The sequence below is a fragment of the Coenobita brevimanus genome, chromosome 68 (assembly GCF_032717465.1).
Source record: "Coenobita brevimanus isolate Jiangsu-jjx chromosome 68, ASM3271746v2, whole genome shotgun sequence".
Taxonomy (NCBI): domain Eukaryota; kingdom Metazoa; phylum Arthropoda; class Malacostraca; order Decapoda; family Coenobitidae; genus Coenobita; species Coenobita brevimanus.
The window spans coordinates 36,027,383-36,047,927 of record NC_137021.1 but is presented as its reverse complement, the minus strand read 5'-3'; the positions used below and the strand labels follow the sequence as shown (position 1 = coordinate 36,047,927).

The window sequence follows — 20,545 nt, the reverse complement described above, 5'->3', positions numbered from 1 at the left end:
TTGAATATTGCTCACCCTTGTGGAATGGTTGTGGAGAGGTTGCATTAAGACAACTAGACAAAATTCGGAATAAAGCTGTTAGAATCATTAACAATCCTGCCATTACATATAAACTACCTCCCCTGCAAGTAAGAAGGAATGATGCCTCCCTTGTATTATTTTACAGATATTTTTTTGGCAAATGCTCGGACGAAGTTGCGTCCATGGTGCCACCTCTCCATGCCTTCTCTCGTGCTACACGGGCATCTGGTAGCGCTCATGACTGGAATGTCACTCAACCATATTGCAGAACTTCTGCCTATCAGAATTCTTTCATTCCCCGTACTGCATCTCTCTGAACTCGCTTCCCCGGAGTTGTTTTCCTCCAAATTTCAACCCACAACTATTCAAGTCTAACTGTTACAGATATTTTATGAACAGAGGACACCAGTAATCTGGTGTATGGATTATTTTTTTTACCCATTTGTTTTTCCTTCCTCCGTTCTGTTATTTATAAAAAAAAAAAAAATTGTATTCTTTCTATGAAGAGAAACTCATTTCAGAAGAGACCCCTCATAATGACGATGTTAGAGGGAGGACAGAAAGTGAGAATATACATAAAATGACGGAAGAAATAGAGAAAACATACAGAAGAGGAAAGGTAAAAAAAATATCATTATCATCGTCATCGTAATCATTTTGTCTCTTTCACTCATTTGGAGGTGAGGTGAGGTAAGGGACAGAAAAAGCCAGAAAAGGGAATGAATACGATAGTGGGAGAACTAATCAGCAATGTGTCCGATGAAATGGGCCACACACACATTCATTCATCATGCACTAAACTGATAAAGGAAGAAAATACGGTGGACGAAAGTGTGCATTTTCAGTACAATGCCGTATATTCTATTTTATCTCTGCTATCTTCGGAAAAGTTGATTAAGCCATAGAGAGATATTTTGTATATGAGGGGTTAGATACATTTCATAGTAACCCTGTAATTACATAAATTCTTTCCAATACTGAGCAAAATAGATTTCAAGACAAAACAGAGGGCTGTCAGCCTGCTGAAACTGTTAAATGCTGGAGCTGGCATGCGATAAAGGAGAGACAAAGATGAACAATGAGAGGGGATGAAAAATAAAAATAAAAGAGGGTGTAGGAGGCAGTGGCAAAGTAAGACAAAGCGACAGAGATACACTAGGGATGAGGGGAGAGGAGGAATTGAAGAGGAAAGAGGGAAGGAGAGTGAGAGGAAGGGAATGATACAGAACGGAAAGGAGAGGGAGAGGAAGGGGAGAAGTGAGAAGGTAGATGAGGAAAAGCAGTGAGAAGGGAGGAGGGATAGGAAAGGCAGAAGAGAAAGGAATGGGAAGAGTAGGTGGGAAGAATATGAAGGGGGAGTTTATAAGAAAAAAAAATATAGGAAAGACACTGAAGAACCGTTAATAATCGTTCTCCAGTGTGACAGATATGCAGTTCATAACCATTTTGTCAATACCTTCCACCTAATTTAGAACCAATTTGACCAGCCTGCAGAATTGATGCTTTCAAGGCGAGGATGATGCACCATAATTTTTTATGTCCATTACAGGTGGTTCTATCTATCTATCTATCTATCTATCTATACGAACCACGAGTGTTTAACACAAATAAACCAATTCCTTGTGCTGTCGCACCAAAATTGTCTCATAGATACTGTTCTCCATTATCTTCTTTTTATTTAGATCATCCATGCTGTTTGTGGAGTCTTGCCACAAACACCCTCATCTCTCTCTCTCTCTCTCTCTCTCTCTCTCTCTCTCTCTCTCTCTCTCTCTCTCTCTCTCTCTCTCTCTCTCGATATTACAATAACAACTTTATAATGAGACAATTGGATGGCTTCACATTCCCTTCCCACGGGGCCTGACAACATCGATCCCAGTCTGGTTAGCACTGACGTAAACCAACACGATCGGTAACACAACTACTACTTTGTTGGTTCACCCGTGCCTCAACCTAGTTTCAGTAATGTGGTTACCTCTATTACCAACAACGGTGTGGAATAGAATAGTGAAATGCAAAATCTAAATGTAGGAAGCTGCTCGGATATGAGCACGATGGATGAGGGAACGTCCGAAACAGGGCTGGCCACCTCGGAATGGTTGGTACGCCTGATTAGGAAAGCCTTAGGATCGTGCCCGGAAACCTAAAACCGCGAGGTGGGAGGCAGCCCTTCAATTTTTTATGAGTTGAAGTAAATGATGATGATGGAACGTATTTGGCCTTCCTTTTTTCGTTGATAACTGCGTTCAGCAACACGGAACGCAGCCTGGCTGTACCTGATAACAACAGGCATTCCATAAATGACCTTAAGTAATTGGCGATTTTCATTTCACTCTGCGATTTACAGTTAAATATATGAGCTTTAACAGTATGCCATAACACTTGTTTAAGGTGCCCAGCATGTCCTAACTAAGAAAATTTTGTTATAATGCCATCAAGAGTGCTGCTTTCAAATAATTCAAATATGGTGCTTATTGCTTTCGAAAAAACAAAACAAAATACGAGTGTGAAAATGTCGAATTTATTGCCTTAAAAATCTGAAACATCCACTACTGAAGGGTAGAGCACGAGGGGCAGAAGGAAAAGCTTAAAATGAACGGTGATCGACGAAGCGGACAATGTAAAATTAGAGTATTGCAGGATTTGTGTAACTGCAAAACAGTATTCACCAATAGCAGTTATGTGATCCGAGATAAAGTAATTCATATATTAATATCGAATTTAATCCCCAAGCATACAAAATATTAAAGCATATACTCTACTTTAAGCTACCTATACGAATCTGTGCGCAATTACTCTTCCTAGTGTGGGCAAAACAGTTTGCTCTGAAGTCAAGGCAATTAATTATCCAATAAATCTCTTTGTACTGTAATTTGCATTATATATATATATATATATATATATATATATATATATATATATATATATATATATAAATAGATATATATATATATAGATCAGGGTAGTCTTTATTTTTCAGCTTCGTAATTTTTTACCACAGACCCTGCTAAAAGTGTCCATTTGTTACAAAAACATTGAGTGTAGATTTTTTTTTTTTTTACTATATTAATATGTAGAGGTTGCTCAAGGCTGTCAGAGTTGGCGGTGATCATTTTGTCGTTTAAGTGATGCTGTTCACCTTTTGTTAAGTGATAATTGGTAACGTGGGGAGTGCGTCGCATTGGCATGGTTGTGCTGAGTTTTTGGTGGTCGTGATTGATGATTGGGGAATTGGAAATACAGTCCTTAGTCACCACAGGAGCCATACTTACATTGTATATAGAGCAATGATGTTTTTGCAGAGAATTCTCATTGTTGATATACTGTACTGTATATATTAACCCTCGCACGCACGATAAGTTTGGTAAGTTTTCCGGCGCACAATTTTATCCGCCTGGCCTCTAGGCCCGGCTGCCCGTGCATGGCAAATAACACGTATTCTCGCCTTATTTTCGCCACCCAAACATCAATATACTGCCATGAAACCTATCTCGTCTTATTCGCTGATGTTTGTTCTAGCTGATAAGCACAAAAAAAAAATAAAAAAAAAAGGAAAACACGAATAAAACAACATTAGGCGGCTGTGAATAAATATTTTACTATGTCAATTTCACTTCCCAACATCGCCATTCGAATGTTTTCCATCATACAGGAAAATGTTATTAGAAGTTTTGATAGAGAATTTCATCAGCTTTCCAAAGGGCAAATCCGGTTGTGATAAGATTTGTAGTTTTCGAGAAAATAGCCAAAAACTTAAAGCCATTTTTGAAAAAATTCATGGAACTCTCAAGACGAACTTTTCTTGCACAACTTATGTTTTTATTGCATAATATTATGCAGAATTTCACGAGCTTTCTAATGAGCACAATTTGGTTTCGATACGCCTCATAGTTTTCGAGTAAATCGCCCAAAACGACTGGGTACTCAAGTCCATGCGTCACTTTCGTGATGCGTGCAAGGCATACTCTACCTAACAACGAATTCTTATCATAGATATTACATTGTTATGTCTTGTACATACGTAGAATTTACTGCTCTTTATCATGGTTCTTACAGGAAATCGATACGTCCAATAGTTTTCGAGTAATTGGCCATCAAAGTGATATTACTCATCCAAGCGCTTTCGACTTTACCGTTAATGAGGAAAAAAACAAAGTCTGTTCCCCCAACTTTTCCAACAGAAAATGCTCCCAAAGCTTATCTTCTGGTAATAAACATACGTAGAATTTACTGCTCTTTATCATGGTTCTTACAGGAAATCGATACGTCCAATAGTTTTCGAGTAATTGGCCGACAAAGTGAGATTATTCCTCCGAGCACTTTCGACTTTTACCAGAAGCGAGGAAAAAAACGAAGTCTGTTCCCCCAACTTTTCCTATAAAAAATGCCCCCAAAGGCTTATATTCTGGTAATGAACATACGTAGAATTTACTGCTCTTTATCATGGTTCTTACAGGAACCCAATATGCCCAATAGTTTTCGAGTAATAGGACAACAAAGCTAGATTACTCTTCCGGCAGCTACCTACTTTTACTGCAAGAGAAAAAAGATCAGTGTTTTCCCCCCTTTTGCCTAAAGACTATGCTTCCAAAGTTTTTTTTTTTTTTTTTTTATGTACAGACTGTAAAATCTTCCAAGGTTATTTTTTTTTAGGTTGTAACCTACTGCACATGAACACTACTTTTTCCAAGTTACTGCTAATGAAGCTGTACTTCTGTCATATGTGTAATATGTAAGACAAGAAGGTTATTTGCCTGAAAATTATAGGGGTATTGATAATAGGTCAATATACATATCAACAAAATTCGGAGAACTCACTTCCTCCAGGGGTGATGATGGAGTTGTAGGACCTTCTGGGATTGGAAGATGAGGAGTTATGTAGTGTGTGTGTGTGTGTGTGTGTGTGTGTGTGTGTGTGTGTGTGTGTGTGTGTGTGTGTGTGTGAGTGTCTGTGTTAGTGTGTGTGTAAGTGTGTGTGTGAGTGTGAGTGTGTGTGTGTGTGTGTGTGTGTGTGTGTGTGTGTGTGTGTGTGTGTGTGTGTGTGTGTATGCTGCACTAGGGAATACTTTGCTCGACATTGAACGGTTCGAAGCAATCACCCACGCAAAGTGCCACATCACAAATAGGACACATGTGACTTGCGTCCCTCCTCATCTTTGCCAGGGAACACATGGTGCACCGAAGCCTCCTTCGGTTGGGATCCTTTCCCGTTGGTGGCCCAATGTGTTATCCAACCGCACTCTGTCGTTGATGAAATGACGACGCTTGGTTGGATGTCCTCCTGGTGTTCCCTGGTCCTGTTGTCCTGGAGGTGCAGCTGCAAGGCCGGGTATGGCAGTGGCAGAGGGTTCTCCTGACAAACCAGGAACTGGTGAAGGTTCTCTCAGCACCTGTGCTGGTCCTGCAGGCAATGGTGGCGCTGACTCCTGTGCTGGTCCTCCTCCTGGAGATAGTGGTGTTGGTGCAGGAGCTGGTGGTGATGGCACCTGCGCTGGCGTTGCCGCAGGTGCCGGATGTCCTGCTGGCCGTCGGGTTGGAAGGTCAGGGGCATGGTGGATGATGTGCCCTGATGTGGGCCACTCTGCTTCATCAAAGTAGAGGAGCTTGTCCACTATCTCCTCCATGCATTCGAGCAGACTGACTGACCCGCATGAGCACTTCTTGTACAGGGCAAATGCGTTGAAAATGGCCATGTGGATGAAATAGAAGGTGATCTTCTTGGTCCATTTCATGGTTCGCTGCTGGACAGGGTAGTACTGGACCATCTGGTCGAAGTGGTCCACCCCACCCATGTGTCGATTATAGTCATCCACCACGATGGGCTTGTCCAAGGTCTTCTGGACTTAGCTTGTCCTCCTGTCAGGATCCCTGGTCTTCCCTCGAACCTGCTTCTGGATGGTGCTTATGATGTGGAAGGTGGAGACCATATTGATGATGTGCTTGTCCTTCCACAGCAACATCATCATGCTGTCCTTGTGCATCGCTGTCATGCTCCCCTCTGGCAGGTTCATGGTCCTTGCGATGTCCTGCAGCTGCTTTGGTGCTCCTCTTGCCAGGTGTAGGTCCCACACACATAGGTTCCTGCACTGAAGAGGCATTCGCACAGGGATACAGTTATAATAGTTGTCCATGTGAACTTTGTATCCCTGATCCTTCAGCGGTTCTACGAGGCTCCACACGGTGGTCTCCAGTGCCCTCTTCTGCCCCGTATACACCTCAAAATTCCAGATGGAACCCAAGGAAGCCTCAGCCAGGATATAAAGCTTGATTGAATACTTTGAGGGCTTCATGGGGTTGTATACACGGAAGATTAGGCGCCTCTTCCATGGCAGGGAGCCCTCATCCACGCTGAGGTGCTCCTCGGGTAAGTAGGTGTTCTGGAGCTGCTGAAGGAGGTACTCCATCACTGTGCGAACCCTGATGAGCTGGTCATGATTGTCCTGAGGTATCACAAGTGAGTTGAAGGCATGGAAGTGTTTCAGGATGGCCCTGAAACACCTTCCACTCATCACTTGTGAGAACAAGGGGTAGTTGTGGAGACGGGATCTCATCCACTAATGCCTGATGGTCAGCAGATTCATCACCCCCATGAAAAAGGAGCCCCAGGAACTTGGCCAACTCCTCTTCATTGCAGGTGAACCATGCATCCATCGCAGTCCCCAGGAATGACGCATAGCTGTTGGTCTCTTGGGTGAAATATGTCAACAACTCCCTGGAGAAGAACAGCTGGAAGAACTGGAGAGGAGTTGTTGGCAGATCCATCTTCATTCCTGGGGATCCTGTGAAAGGCCCATTAGCTGGTGTGAAAAGGCCACTGTTCTACCTTGCATCCATTGCGGCAACACCTCCCACAGTGGTGGCAGTGGGTCGGTGTACCAACACCCTTGTGCCTTTTCAGACACCCCTTGGCTGCTCCCCATAGCCGGGCTGTGGACCACACCAGCCTCATCGAGGTGGTGAGGGTTCCGATGATGAGGACGACGAGACTGTCTCCTGCTGCTGGAAAACGTCAGGGAGGATGAATGCTGTCGGAGACAGTGCCCTTGTTGACCGGGCAGGGGACGACGACACAGTCGCCTCATGCACAAGTTGTGTCGCAGACACTGCGCAACGTGCAGGTGCTGGTGTCTCGTAACTAGGCCCCACTACTGGTGGCATAGGCTCAGCCGAGGTGGAACTGGAGGCTTGAGGTGGAGAGACCGGGATAGCTGCAGGAGCAAGAGGTCCAAGCAAAGGCAATGCCTGATGTCCAAGTGAAGACGATGGCTGGGCCGATAGTCCTGACACTGGTGGTGGTGGTGTCTGTTCCCATCATGGTACAAGTGTGGGCAAAGCTGCCTGAGGGGAATGCTCTTGGACATCGTCCCAGTCCTCCTCACTTGAAACATCACTCAGCTCGTCATCTACCTCACTCTCGGTCTCCTCCTTGAAGAGAACCTTCTGCCACTCGTCAGAAGACAAACCTTTCTTCTCCATTTTGGCAAGCACTGACACAGAAAGTCAAATATGAGCTTTTTAGGTTCTCAGCTGCAAAACAAGAGATATTATTCACTGCCACACAGCACCTTCCATTGAGAGTAGCACTACACAAATCATGTTATAATATTATCTTTCCGTACGGCCAGTCGATGCACCATTTATGAACAGTTCACATAATGGATAACTTTTCATTGTCTTTTCACGGTCTCATAACTGTCCACTGGCGTCCGTGGGTGTGTGCCATATACAGTATATATATATATATATATATATATATATATATTTCATTCATTCATTCATTGCCAGACGCCATGTATCCCAAACGGGGTGGCCAAGGGCTTAGAGTTAATTGTTTTACAGGGAGGGGCACTAATCCTCCACCAACCCCACTTGACACGTAGGGAGTTATGCCAACAGCATCTGGACTGATTTACTCGTTGATTTACTCCTTACCTTTTAATCTTTTGTATACTTTCCCTCAACACTTGGCAGACTTATCTCACTGATGTATGATCAGCTTAAACACGAAAGCTAAGTTAATATTCAGGGTACCATTATTCAGTACCTTCCTGTACTACTACTCAAAGATCAACCTTTGATACAGTATTTGTAAACATCCAGACTTGTGGAAAACTTTTATTAACCAACAAAGGATGTGAAGAAACATGTTACACAGTGCCTTACTGGAGCACAAGCTTTTTATCAGAGGCCATCTTACTCTTGGTCTGGCCTCTGGTCCAGGGAGGAGGGGAGGAAAGGGCTGAACAACATTATTACTGACTGCCTTTTAAACTGCCTCCCCTGTCCCCTAGAATCAAAGTCCTATATGTAAAAATTAAAGCTGTGAGCTCACAAAGCAGAGTATAATACTGTATATAGATTGAAACAAATTAATATAACGTGCCTTTTAGTTGGCTGACATGATGTTTAAAGTACCATAAATCACTATTATGCAAAACACTAAGGACCAAACACTAAGGACTTATATATATATAATATATATATATATATAAATATGAAATATATATATATATATTATATATATATATATATATATATATAATATATATATATATATAAATATGAAATATATATATATATTATATATATATATATATATATATTATAAATATATAAAAATATATATATATATATATATATATATATATATATATATATATATATATATATATATATATATATATATATATAATATATATATATATATATATATATATATATATATATATATATATATATATAATATATATATATATATATATATATATAATATATATATATATATATATATATATATATATATATATATATATATATATATATATATATATTCATTGTATTTTTCGGCCCTCCTTCCCCTAAGCTTCACCACACACATGATATACTTCCTCACTGTATATAAAGGTTCCCCCATATATGATATCCTCCCTCACACACACACACACACACACACACATATATATATATATATATATATATATATATATATATATTAGTGATGTGTCTGATACCAAATTTTAGAGCTCTGCAGAGGCGGAGGCGGAGCAGGATATCTATTTCTCATAAAATGCGGTTGCAGATAAAACTGCGGAAGTTAAGATATTAATTTTTGTGGACGCAGACACAACTGCAGATTATTTTTAACTCCATGTCTGTGGTTGCGGACGCGGACGCTGATTTTTTTTACACACTATGAAACAGTATTGGCTTCAGTCCAGATATGTGCACATATTAACATAGCACGTGTAACTATTGTGACAGATAGAGAAATAGAGAGAGAGAAAAGAGGAATAATGAGAGACGGAGGGAGGAAGAGAGCTAATAGAGAAGAAAACAGAAAGAGGAAGAGGGACTGATAGGAGAGAGAAAGGGAGAAGAGAGTTGTGGATGAAAAGGAGAGAGAAAAAGAATTATGACAAAAAGAGAAAGAAGAAATATTGGATGGGTGGAGATCAGCAACCTCTGCGGTTCTTTAACGCAAAATCGGATTTTTATGTGGAGCTTTTATTATCTGAAAACGCGGTGGCGGGTAGTGATGCGGAGTTTTTGTTGTCTGAAGACGCGGACGCAGATAGTAATGCGGACATTATTTTCACTGTGGAGGCAGAGGCGGATATCCGATACATCACTAGTATATATATCAGTGATTTTCAACCAGTGTGCCGCGGCACACTGGTGTGCCGCGAAGCAACTGCAGGTGTGCCGTGGGAATTGGGGAGGGAAGATTGATCCTCCCTCAAACAACGTGCACATGGCAAATGTGACATCTATGAGTATGACTATCATTTGTCACGGCTTAATGACAATGAATTTAATTAATTGTGAATTTATATTATACCCTATTTCTGTATGTACGAACTGGTAACTGTTATTTCGCCGGGCCTCCGAGCTAACGGATTTTCTCAGCCATACGGGCCTTCACCACAGCAGCACTTGAACGCGCTGTCCGGTGCCCCTCTTCCTTGTATACATCTTAAAAGTAAAGATCAGGAGATGTAATTATGAAACGAACGTTAGAAGATGAGGGCAGTGAAGCTAGTGTGGCTGGAACTAGTTCTGGAAGCAAGACAATTAGGACAGACAGTATTGCTTCCAAATCAGTTGTGCGACTGTATAAAGAAGACTACTTGTCCTTTGGATTCACTTCATCTGGAGAAGAGGAACCACGTCCTGCCTGTGTTGTTTGTGGCGAAAGACTAGCGAATCAAGCGATGGTTCCAAGTAAACTTAAAAGACATCTTCAGACAAAGCACTCTCATTTATGTGAGAAATCAACTGAATATTTTAAAAGGCTTATCACTGACCAAACACACCAGTCTCAACAAATCACCAGTATCACGACTGTATCTGCCAATGCTCAAGAAGCAAATTATGCTGTTGCAGAAATGGTTGCCAAAAAATGAAAGCACATACAATTGCAGAGTCAGTAAAATTACTAGCATGTAGCAAAATTGTGAACATTATATTTGGTGAAAAATGTGAAAAACAGATTTTGAAAATCCCAATGTCAGATAACACCATCAGTCGTCGTATTTCTGATATGTCTCAAGACGTTGAGTCACAAATCATAGCTCGTATCAAAGAAGTGAGAATTTTTGCCATCCAGTTGGATGAGCCAACTGACATCACTGGAAAAGCTCAACTTTTACCATTTATCAGGCTTGTTTGTAATGAAGACATAACTGAACAATTTTTATTTTGCAAACCACTTCCAGAAACAACACGAGGTCAAGATATTTTTTTGAGGTGGTTGACAGCTATTTCAGCTCAAATGATTTGTCATGGAAATCATGCATGAGTATCTGCACAGATGGTGCCCCTTCCATGTCAGGGAGAATAAAAGGATTCATTGCACTTGTAAAACAGAAAAACCCTGGCATTGTTTTTACACATTGTTTCCTGCATAGAGAGACCCTTATTTCAAAATCATTAGTTCCTGAGTTGCAGCAAGTATTAGATGAGACAATCAGAATAGTTAACTATATCAAAAGTAGACCATTAAAATCAAGGCTTTTTTCAAGTATTTGTTCTGCCATGGAATGTGCTCACACACAACTGCTACTGCACACAGAATTGAGGTGGCTATCTCGAGGGCGAGTTCTTTCAAGGTTTTATGAACTAAGAGGATCTTCTTATATTTTTAACTTCAGTAGGGTCTCAACTGCCTGATCTACTTAGTGATGAAACCTGGTGAAATAAAGTGGCATTCCTAGCTGACATTTTTCAAGCACTGAACACTCCCAATAAGAGTATGCAGGAAAAGAACGAAAACATTCTTACTTGTACAGATAAAATTTATGCATTTAAGGAAAAACTAACGTTGTGGGGATCCAGAATAAAAAAAGAGAACAAAGTTGAAGTGTTTGAATTAACAAAAGATTGCAGACTGGACAAAAATCTTCTTACGTTGATTCTACAAAGCTTGTCGCTACTGAGTAAGAACATTGAAAAGTATTTTCCATCACTTGAGATATCGTGTTTGGACTGGGTAAGAAATCCGTTTGTGGCAAGTACGTACGAGTCAGCAGAGCTAACAGTTACCGAAGAGGATGAGCTGACAAAAATCAGGAATGACAGAGCACTAAAACTAAAGCATGAATCCACAAACATGACTACTTTCTGGTTGTCCCTTCGAGATGAATACCCTACCATTACTAAGAATGCAGTTGGAGCTCTTCTTCCTTTCTCAACTTCCTATCTGTGCGAGACTGGCTTCTCTGCAATGAACAGAGTAAAAAACAAGAACAGGTCGCGGCTTCAGACACTGGAGGAGGACTTGAGGGTATGCCTCTCCACCATTCGACCTCGGATGAGGCACATTATGAAACAACACCAAGGTCAAATTTCCGATTGATATCTGTATGTATGGAGAAGGCTTTTATTTTTAGTCATGTTTTTATTTAAATGAAATCAATATCTTCAGTTTTAAATTTTCATGTACATTTCTAATGGCTACTAACTTTATCAAGGACATCATGTTTCATTTCCCACTGATATTTCTGTTTGAATTGGCCTTTTATTTTTGATGGTTATTGTGCTCGAATAAAATTAGTATCTTTAGTTTCAAATCTTCATATTATTTCTAATGGCTAGTAACTTTATCAAGGACATCATGTTTCATTTCCCAATGGTATTTGTGTCCATGAAAAGGCCATTTATTTTTACACATGCTTGTGCGTGAATAAAATCACTATCTTGTGTTTTAATTCTTCATAATTTTTATTGTGTTTGATAGCTGGTAACTTTGTCAAGGACATCATATTTCACTGTAATTGTGGAGTAATAAATATGCAGAAGAAAGTAATATTGTGAAAACCATGATAATCCATAAAAAATAATAAATAATTAACAGTAATTAACATGCTTGACGTATGCAGGTCATTAGTTCTACTTTGAAATACTGATGGTGTGCCTCGCCCATTTTACGCCTGGCTTGGTGTGCCGTGAGAGAAAAAAGGTTGAAAACCACTTATATATCTATATATATCTCTATATATATATATATATATATATATATATATATATATACACACACATATTTTTCCCTCCTTCCCCAGATGTTCGCCCAACACATGATACAATATTTTCCAAAAACACTCATGGCACATATCACAAACATTTTAGATGAAAGTCATAAATTTCAACAATTGTTTTAGCAAGGTACAGTACCTGTCAACTGACGTCCATGGTTGCCCGGCGTTGCAAGGTACAGTCCTACCTGCCTACTGATATCCCTTGTTCCTTGGCGTCGTTACCTTTCCCAGCACACTTGCTGCTAAAGTATCGCTCACCTACGCTATGCACCTAAACGAACACTCGCGGCACAGTTCACATACATTCTACATACAGTGTAAGTTATCACTAAACGTCAGACCAATGTACAGTACCTGTTCAATGACGTCCATCGTTTCTTCACATCATTACCTTTCCCAGCACACCTGCCGCTAAAATATCACTCACCTACGCTATGCATCTAAACGAAAACTCGCGGCACAGATCACGTATATTTTACATAAATTATAAGTTATCACAAAATGTCAGACAAAAGAACAGTACCTGTTCAATGACATCCATCGTTCCTTGGCATTGTTACCTTTCCCAGCACACCTGCCGCTAAAGAATTGCTCACCTACGCTATGCACCTAAATAAACACTCGCGGCACAGTTCACGTATATTTTACATGAAGTATAAGTTATCAAAAATGTCAGACCAAGGTACAGTACCTGTTCAATGACATCCATCGTTCCTTGGCATCGTTACCTTTCCCAGCACACCTGCTGCTAAAGTATCACTCACCTACGCTATGCACCTGAACGAACACTCGCTGCACAGTTCACGAATATTTTACATAAAGTATAAGTTATCACTGAATGTCAGACCAAGATACAGTACCTGTTCAATGATGTCCGTCATTCCTAGGCGTCCCTATCTCCTGAGGACACCTGCCGCTAAAGTATTGCTAACCTACGCTATGCATCATAACTTATGCCGTCATGAGGATACCCAGCATATTTCACCTACACTTCACACTATATCATACACAAATACATGACTACCACAATGATTCCACCCCAACCTCCACAATTATTCCCTTCCTTACTATGGTTCAATGTGAATGTGATGCAGCATCCTTTGCCGGGAGAGTACGATGCGATGCTATTGTATTGGCACACACCACACTCCTTCAAGAACACTCGCAGCATGTTTGATGTATATTTCACAAACTCCATAGGCATCTTCACCATCAGAATCACAATAATTCCATCCCTAAACACCTCTAATTATCCCTTCCTGACTATAAAGCGTTCATGATGCCTGCCCCATTCCACGCTATGGTTTATGGCATCCATAACGCTTACTGGTTCCATTATTTCACCAAGCCAGCCACAATATCTTTCACACAAAATACAATTTAGGCATTGGCTTCATTATATACGTATATGTAATCACGCCATAGGGCCTAGGGGAGGCTGAGAGGCGAAACCCCACTACAGTGAACACGTGTATTGCCTCTAAGCCTAAAGAATAATAACGGGCACAATTCCTTTTTGTGACATATATCTATGTTCTATCGACAATATCACATACAAATATGCTCACAAATAGTAGATTATCACATTGAGTCCATAGGGGCTTCGGCTCGGGCAGGAGGGGGAGAATTGGTAGGAGTTAAAAGGGACAGCACATATGACACAGCCCTACTGCCTGGCTTCTTGGAAGAGACTGAGGTTTATTGCTACGTGCTGGGCCCTATGAAGCGGCTCAGTGTTGCCAATGCCTTACCATGGGAAAGCGATGCACTCGCTAGAACACATCAAAATTTGACGCAAATCATCCCAAAAGAAATTTTTGGCGAATTTTTTTGTGCTTAGGAACGCGATTTGCATGACTGTGCTTCTTCATAACGAATCACATGGAACACGAATCATGTGACTGAGCCTGAGAGTGTTAACAGTTATCTTCCTCAGGTGAAAATGGCTAATGCAAGAGTACAAACATGAGAAAATGTGTATTTGATAATTACATTATGTGATGACATTACATGAGCTAAGTTACCTTCAAACTGGCAAGTTTTACAGTATTTTTTAAAGCCTGTATACATACAGAAAAAGGCCTATCAGAGTGGCAGCTGAGGAAGTCACAGACAAATTTATTCATTTTGGGGCAAAAACAACCATTCCCACAAGCCAGATCGTGTGAATCAAGTGAACAAAATTCTTGACGAGTGCAGTACTTTGAAAAAGAACTGTTCAAGAAAGAAGGAAACTCAAAAGCAGAAAGACAAAGAGTTCACTGATACATATGAAGATCTTTTTGACATTGCACCAATGAATGCTGACAGTTCAGGAGGAGAAGGATTTCTTAATAGCGTAACAAGAAAAGGGTGTCATGGGGCAATGTCATCTCTTGACAAAGTATTTCTGAAATGACAGAAACGACAAGAAACTCTCAAGAAAGCAAGGAAAAGGAAGTTGTCTGCACAGGAAGAAGCCAAAAAATGTCAGGCCATCACTGTATTGGACAGCAGTAGTATGTCTTCTTCTGAGGAATCCAACCCAGTTCATGGCCCATCAGCACTTCAAACTCTGCCTACTGTTAAGATGCATGGGCGAAAAGAAGTTCTAACTCCAGAACTTTCTGCAGCATTAGATCGGACCAAGTCCTCAGATAGAATGGCCATGCACATTGTCATCCAAACAGCTTGGAGTCTGGGTCATGATGTCAGTGAAGTGATACTGAATCAATCAAGCATCAGGAGGAAAAGGCTGTATCATCGCAGTAGCAGGGCAGTTGAAATCCTTTCAAACTTCAAGCCAGAGTCAGCTTTAACCCCTTAACCGTGGGGCGACACTTTCGTGATGCTTGGGAGCAAGGGATCATACCGCGGGGTGTCACTTTTGTGATTCTGTGTTATTTTGAATTCACCCGGGCTTTCAAGTGGTGGCTTGTATCATCTATCAGTACTGTCTATGTCCAACACTAGTCAGCACTCCTAATCTCATCTGTACTCCCATCCATTGTTGACAATTTAGCCATTTCTCCCCGTTCTTGACTCCCCTCCCTAACTCCCCTCCATTACCCTATCCTCTCACCTGCCCGGCCGAGCTACACTAAGTAAATATCCTCTGGGATTTTTTACTGATTTCATCCATTGAAATAAGCCCTATGCCCTATTCTTATACCAAATAATATATACAAGAAAGAAATAAGGTAAGTGAGAGTGCCATACACCTAGAATTGGCTAATTATCACCTGACAACACCTCACGTGCACTCGGTCGCTAATTTTCGCTGTTTATTTCCCCTTGAAATATGCTGTATAATCTATTTTCGTAATAAAAATATATATAAGAAAGGAAGGGAGAAACCTAAGTGATATTTACATTTACCTGGACCTACCTAATTATTGCAGGCCACCACACTGTATTCTACACTAAGTAAATCTTCCCTGGAATTTTCCACTGATTTCATCCATTGAAATAAGCCCTATGCCCTATTCTTACACCAAATAATATATACAAAAAGCAATAAGGTAAGTGATAGTGCCATACACCTGGAATTGGCTAATTAACACCTGACAACACCTCATGTACACTCGTTCGCTAATTTTCGCTGTTTATTCCCCTTGAAATATGCTGTATAATCTATTTTCGTAATAAATATACAGATAAGGAGGGAAGGGAGAAGCCTAAGTGATATTTACATTCACCTGGAACTACCTAATTTATTATGTATTTCTTGGTTTCCTGCCAATCATTTCATTGTTAAATATTAGCAGGTCTTACAAGGCTAAAGTTGGTAGTATTGCACTCACCCAAGCCAGGCGGCAAGAGGCCACCACTATCATTTCACTCTCATCTTTCAAAGTGAAGGTACTGTATGTCTGTTTGCTCCTGCCAACTACCACCGTTTTTCAGCCCCATGCAAAGGGCTCTGTGACCTTTACCCCCTACTAAACCTTGTGTGGAAAGAGGTAAAGGGCTGACAATTGAAAAATAGAGTGACTACGATCTTTCTATTGAGTAAAACAGTGCAAGTGGAATTGTAAATAATGTGTAAATAATGTGTAAACAGCAAGTGAAAGCAATGAATGTACATATACGTGAACAGTGGAAAATAGTTTTATAACTTATTTCAAGTGACAGTGCATAACACAGTATAAATAAAATAGAAATGTAAATAACGTAAATAAAATAGAGAACGTAAATAGAAATGGAAATTAGTAGTATTATAAGAATACGAATATATACCCTAGGAGTAATGAATGTGAAAGTTTCACTCTAGCATATATGAATACTATGAGTTATGAGCGTGAAGGTGAAAGTGACATTCACTCTCAATGCTAGTATACAGGACGAGAAAGTGAATGCTACGTATTTTACTGAAAGAAATTGAATGCCTACAGTGACAATAAACTACTATTACTGAAGGATACTTATGGGTAAAGACTGTAGATATATATATATATATATATATATATATATATATATATATATATATATATATATATATATATATAAGTGTTATATAGTAATAGAAATATAAACTGTGAATGTTTTTATGAATAATAAATGAGAGAACACCAGTGGCGAACTAGTGCAAGTGGGAAGGTCACACGCCCTCGTAATTTTCATTGTTTACACAGTGTTTTTTTTGGAGTATGGATTCCAAACTATTTGGGAATCACAGAATAGTGTTTCTAGTGATAATATCAGACCGTGGTAATCATGTTACGGGTTGTCGGGAAGTGTAAAATGGAGACTTTGTTACCCAACTTCAGAGGTCTCCACAAGTCCTATGGTACTCGACGAATGCTCAACAAACACCCCAGGAGAAAGCTGAAGGTATGTGCCATAAGCATATATGATTTTAATATTCTAGGACTAATAACTGATTTTTGGCAAATATTTTTAGAGAGTCTATCGAAGCGCGAATATGCCCGCGGGAGCAAGAAAAAGCAAAACAAGCCCGCGGTGTAAGGGTTAATCGTTCACTGGGATGGTAAATTGATGCCTGATTTGACGGGGCATGGGGGCCTTGTTGACAAACTCCCAGTTCTTGTCTCAGGCAATGGCACCTCCCAGCATCTTGCTGTTCCAAAACTTCCCTCTTGTACCGGTGATGTACAAGCAAAAGCTGTTGTGAAGGCCTTGCAGCAATGGCACATTGTAGACATGGTGCAAGGCATGTGTTTTGATACAACCAGCTGAAACACTGGTCAACATAAGGGTGCGTGTGTCAAAATTGAGCAGTTGCTGGATCGTGATTTGCTAGATTTTGCCTGCTGCCATCATGTGCTATAACTTGTAGGTGGAGCTGTTTTTGAAGCTGCAATTGGAACCTCAGTTGCTCCCCACATACTTCTGTTCAGAAGATTCCAAGCCAAAAGGAAGCAGATTGACATGCAAAAGTTTGAAGATGCCTTCATCGATGATCTGGCAGAAGTGTAGTAGGGGTAGGCAGCCCCGGCCAGGGAAGTACTACCGCCAAGGTTATGGGAGACTCAAGGAATAGCCTGGATTTCATTTTCTCTCCTTGGTCTTGGTAGCTGGTTACACATCTTTCTGCCTCACACACCGTAGGGCATTAGGCTGCCCTCTTTACACAACACACACATCCACATTATATTACATTACCTTAAACCAGCTATCCTCTCTCCAAAAAACACCGATCTTCTCATTACATATCATACTCATTCCACAACACATTCCTGTTCTCCTCCCCATTAAAAGAACCATGGCTGCTGCTATACTGGGAATCAGTGCAGTGGTTTCTCTGGTGACCACCACCGGCAGGGCTGGGTTGTCTGCACAGGGCCCTCCCAGTTGTCATCAAGTGACTGTGCCACCTCCAGTGTTGTGGCGCCCTAAATCTGCTTGTCAGTGCAGTAAAATTTTCTTTTGCAATATTAGGGGACTTCATTCCAACATCAGCTCTGTTCAAAATTTCCTCCAGTTTGAATCCCTTAACCTGCTATTCCTGACAGAGACACAAGTAAGCTCCACCTCTGATTTAGCTAGATTTAATTTTACTGGTTATATCTTGAGTCAAAATTTCAGACCCAAAGGAGGCGTATGTTGCCTTGCTAAATCAGAAATTGCCCTGGAGGAGATTACTAAATTTAATTGTCCTTTTTTCGACTATTCCATATACAAATTAAATTCTTTTGGTAAAATTAAGTATTTCTGTTGTGTTTATCGTTCCCCTAATGCCCCTACAGAGCCAAGTTTATTTGACTCTGTCTTCACAACTAAGTGTCCTCAACATTAATACTTCATCAGAAATTACTATTCTGGGTGATTTTAATGTCCATAATGTCGAATGGCTCACTTATTCACCCAGAACTGATGACTCTGGTCTTGATTGTGAGCTATTTGCAGACTCATTTAATCTCACCCAGTTAGTCAATCAACCCACCCATGTACCAGACAACCCCGATCAAAATCCCCACCTATTGGACTTGTTTCTTACAACCAATTCAGATAATTATAATGTCGAAGTGAAGTCCCCCCCTCGGATCCTCTGACCATTGTCTAATTCAAGCCACCATTTTCACACCTACCACACCCTCCTGCTCTGAACCTGTCGTGATGACTAAATGGCACTACGATAGGGCAGACTGGGAGGGACTTCAAAATTTTCTCATGGATGTTCCTTGGACCTCCTTTTTCTCCCGTGATGCAAATTCCAAATTGGGCCACATACAGGATTTTATTAAAGTCGGCATGGAAACACTCATTCCCCATCATAGTAACAGAAAAAGATGTAATTCTCCTAAATGGTTTGACCACAATTGTGCTAGAGTAACAGAACATAAAACAATAGACTATAACACTTATGCAAGGACCAAAACCAAAGAAGCCTTTAACTACTATAAAAATATCAGAAACCATGCCAAAACTATTATCAATCTTTCTAAATAAAACTTTCTACATAGACAAGCTAACAAACTACTAAACAGTCAAAATGATAACAAAATATTCTGGTCAACCTTTAATTCATTCAAAACTAACTTCACTACCTCCTCTTCCATTCCACCTTTACAATCCCCCAATGGAAATCTAGTAAGTGACCCATGCGGAAAAGCCAAACTTCTTGTTGACATTTTTTTCAACAAACTCAACCCTAAATTCAGAAAATCATAATATTCCTGTACCTGATTTTGATTCCCCTCAAATACTTCCTTTCATGATTCACACCAGACACGTACAAGCCGAATTACAGAATCTATCAGCAGACAAAGCCACTGTTTTTTTTTTTCATTCATTCATTGCCAGACGCCATGTATCCCACACGGGGTGGCCAAGGGCTTAGAGTTAATTGTTTTACAGGGAGGGGCACTAATCCTCCACCAACCCCACTTGACAAGTAGGGATGCCAACAGCATCTGGTGTTCCCAGGCGGTCACCCATCCAAATACTAACCAGACCCAACGTTGCTTAACTTCGCTGATCGGACGGGAAGCGGTGTACTCAACGTGGTATGGCCGTTGGTCAGATGAAATTTCTTCAGTAGTACTTAAAAATTGCTCCTCAGTGTTGGCTCCTGTATTAGCAAAATTTTTCCGCTTATGCATCCGTACCTCAATTTTTCCAGCCCCTTGGAAAGAAGCAAATATCCATCCTGTTCCTAAAAAGGGGTAACTTCTGATACATCAAACTATAGATCAATTGCAATAACTTCCATTCTCGGTAAAGTTTTTGATACACTAATTAACAAACACATAATCAAGCATCTAGAAATCAATAAATTGATCAATGATCGGCAGTATGGATTTAGACAGGAACGTTCAACTGCAGATATTCTTTGCCTTCTTACCCATCAGATTAACAAAACAATAGACCAACATGGTGAAGCACACACAGTAGCACTTGATATTTAAAAAGCATTTGACCGAGTATGGCACCAGGCCATATTGTCTAAGATGTCACACTATGGCTTTGCATCACTGGTTCCTCTAATTTCTTCTTACCTTCATAGTAGAATAATATGGGTCATGGTAGATAGAATTTATTCTCAGTTC

At 40.4% G+C, this 20,545-nt stretch overlaps 1 non-coding gene across 1 annotated transcript; it reads right to left on the bottom strand.

Moving 5' to 3' along the window:
• Positions 1-19,897: 19,897 nt before the first annotated feature.
• Positions 19,898-20,016, bottom strand: LOC145405925 (5S ribosomal RNA). The gene has a single exon (XR_013898462.1). It is a non-coding gene; the product is annotated as a 5S ribosomal RNA (ribosomal RNA).
• Between the last annotated feature and the right edge of the window lie 529 nt (positions 20,017-20,545).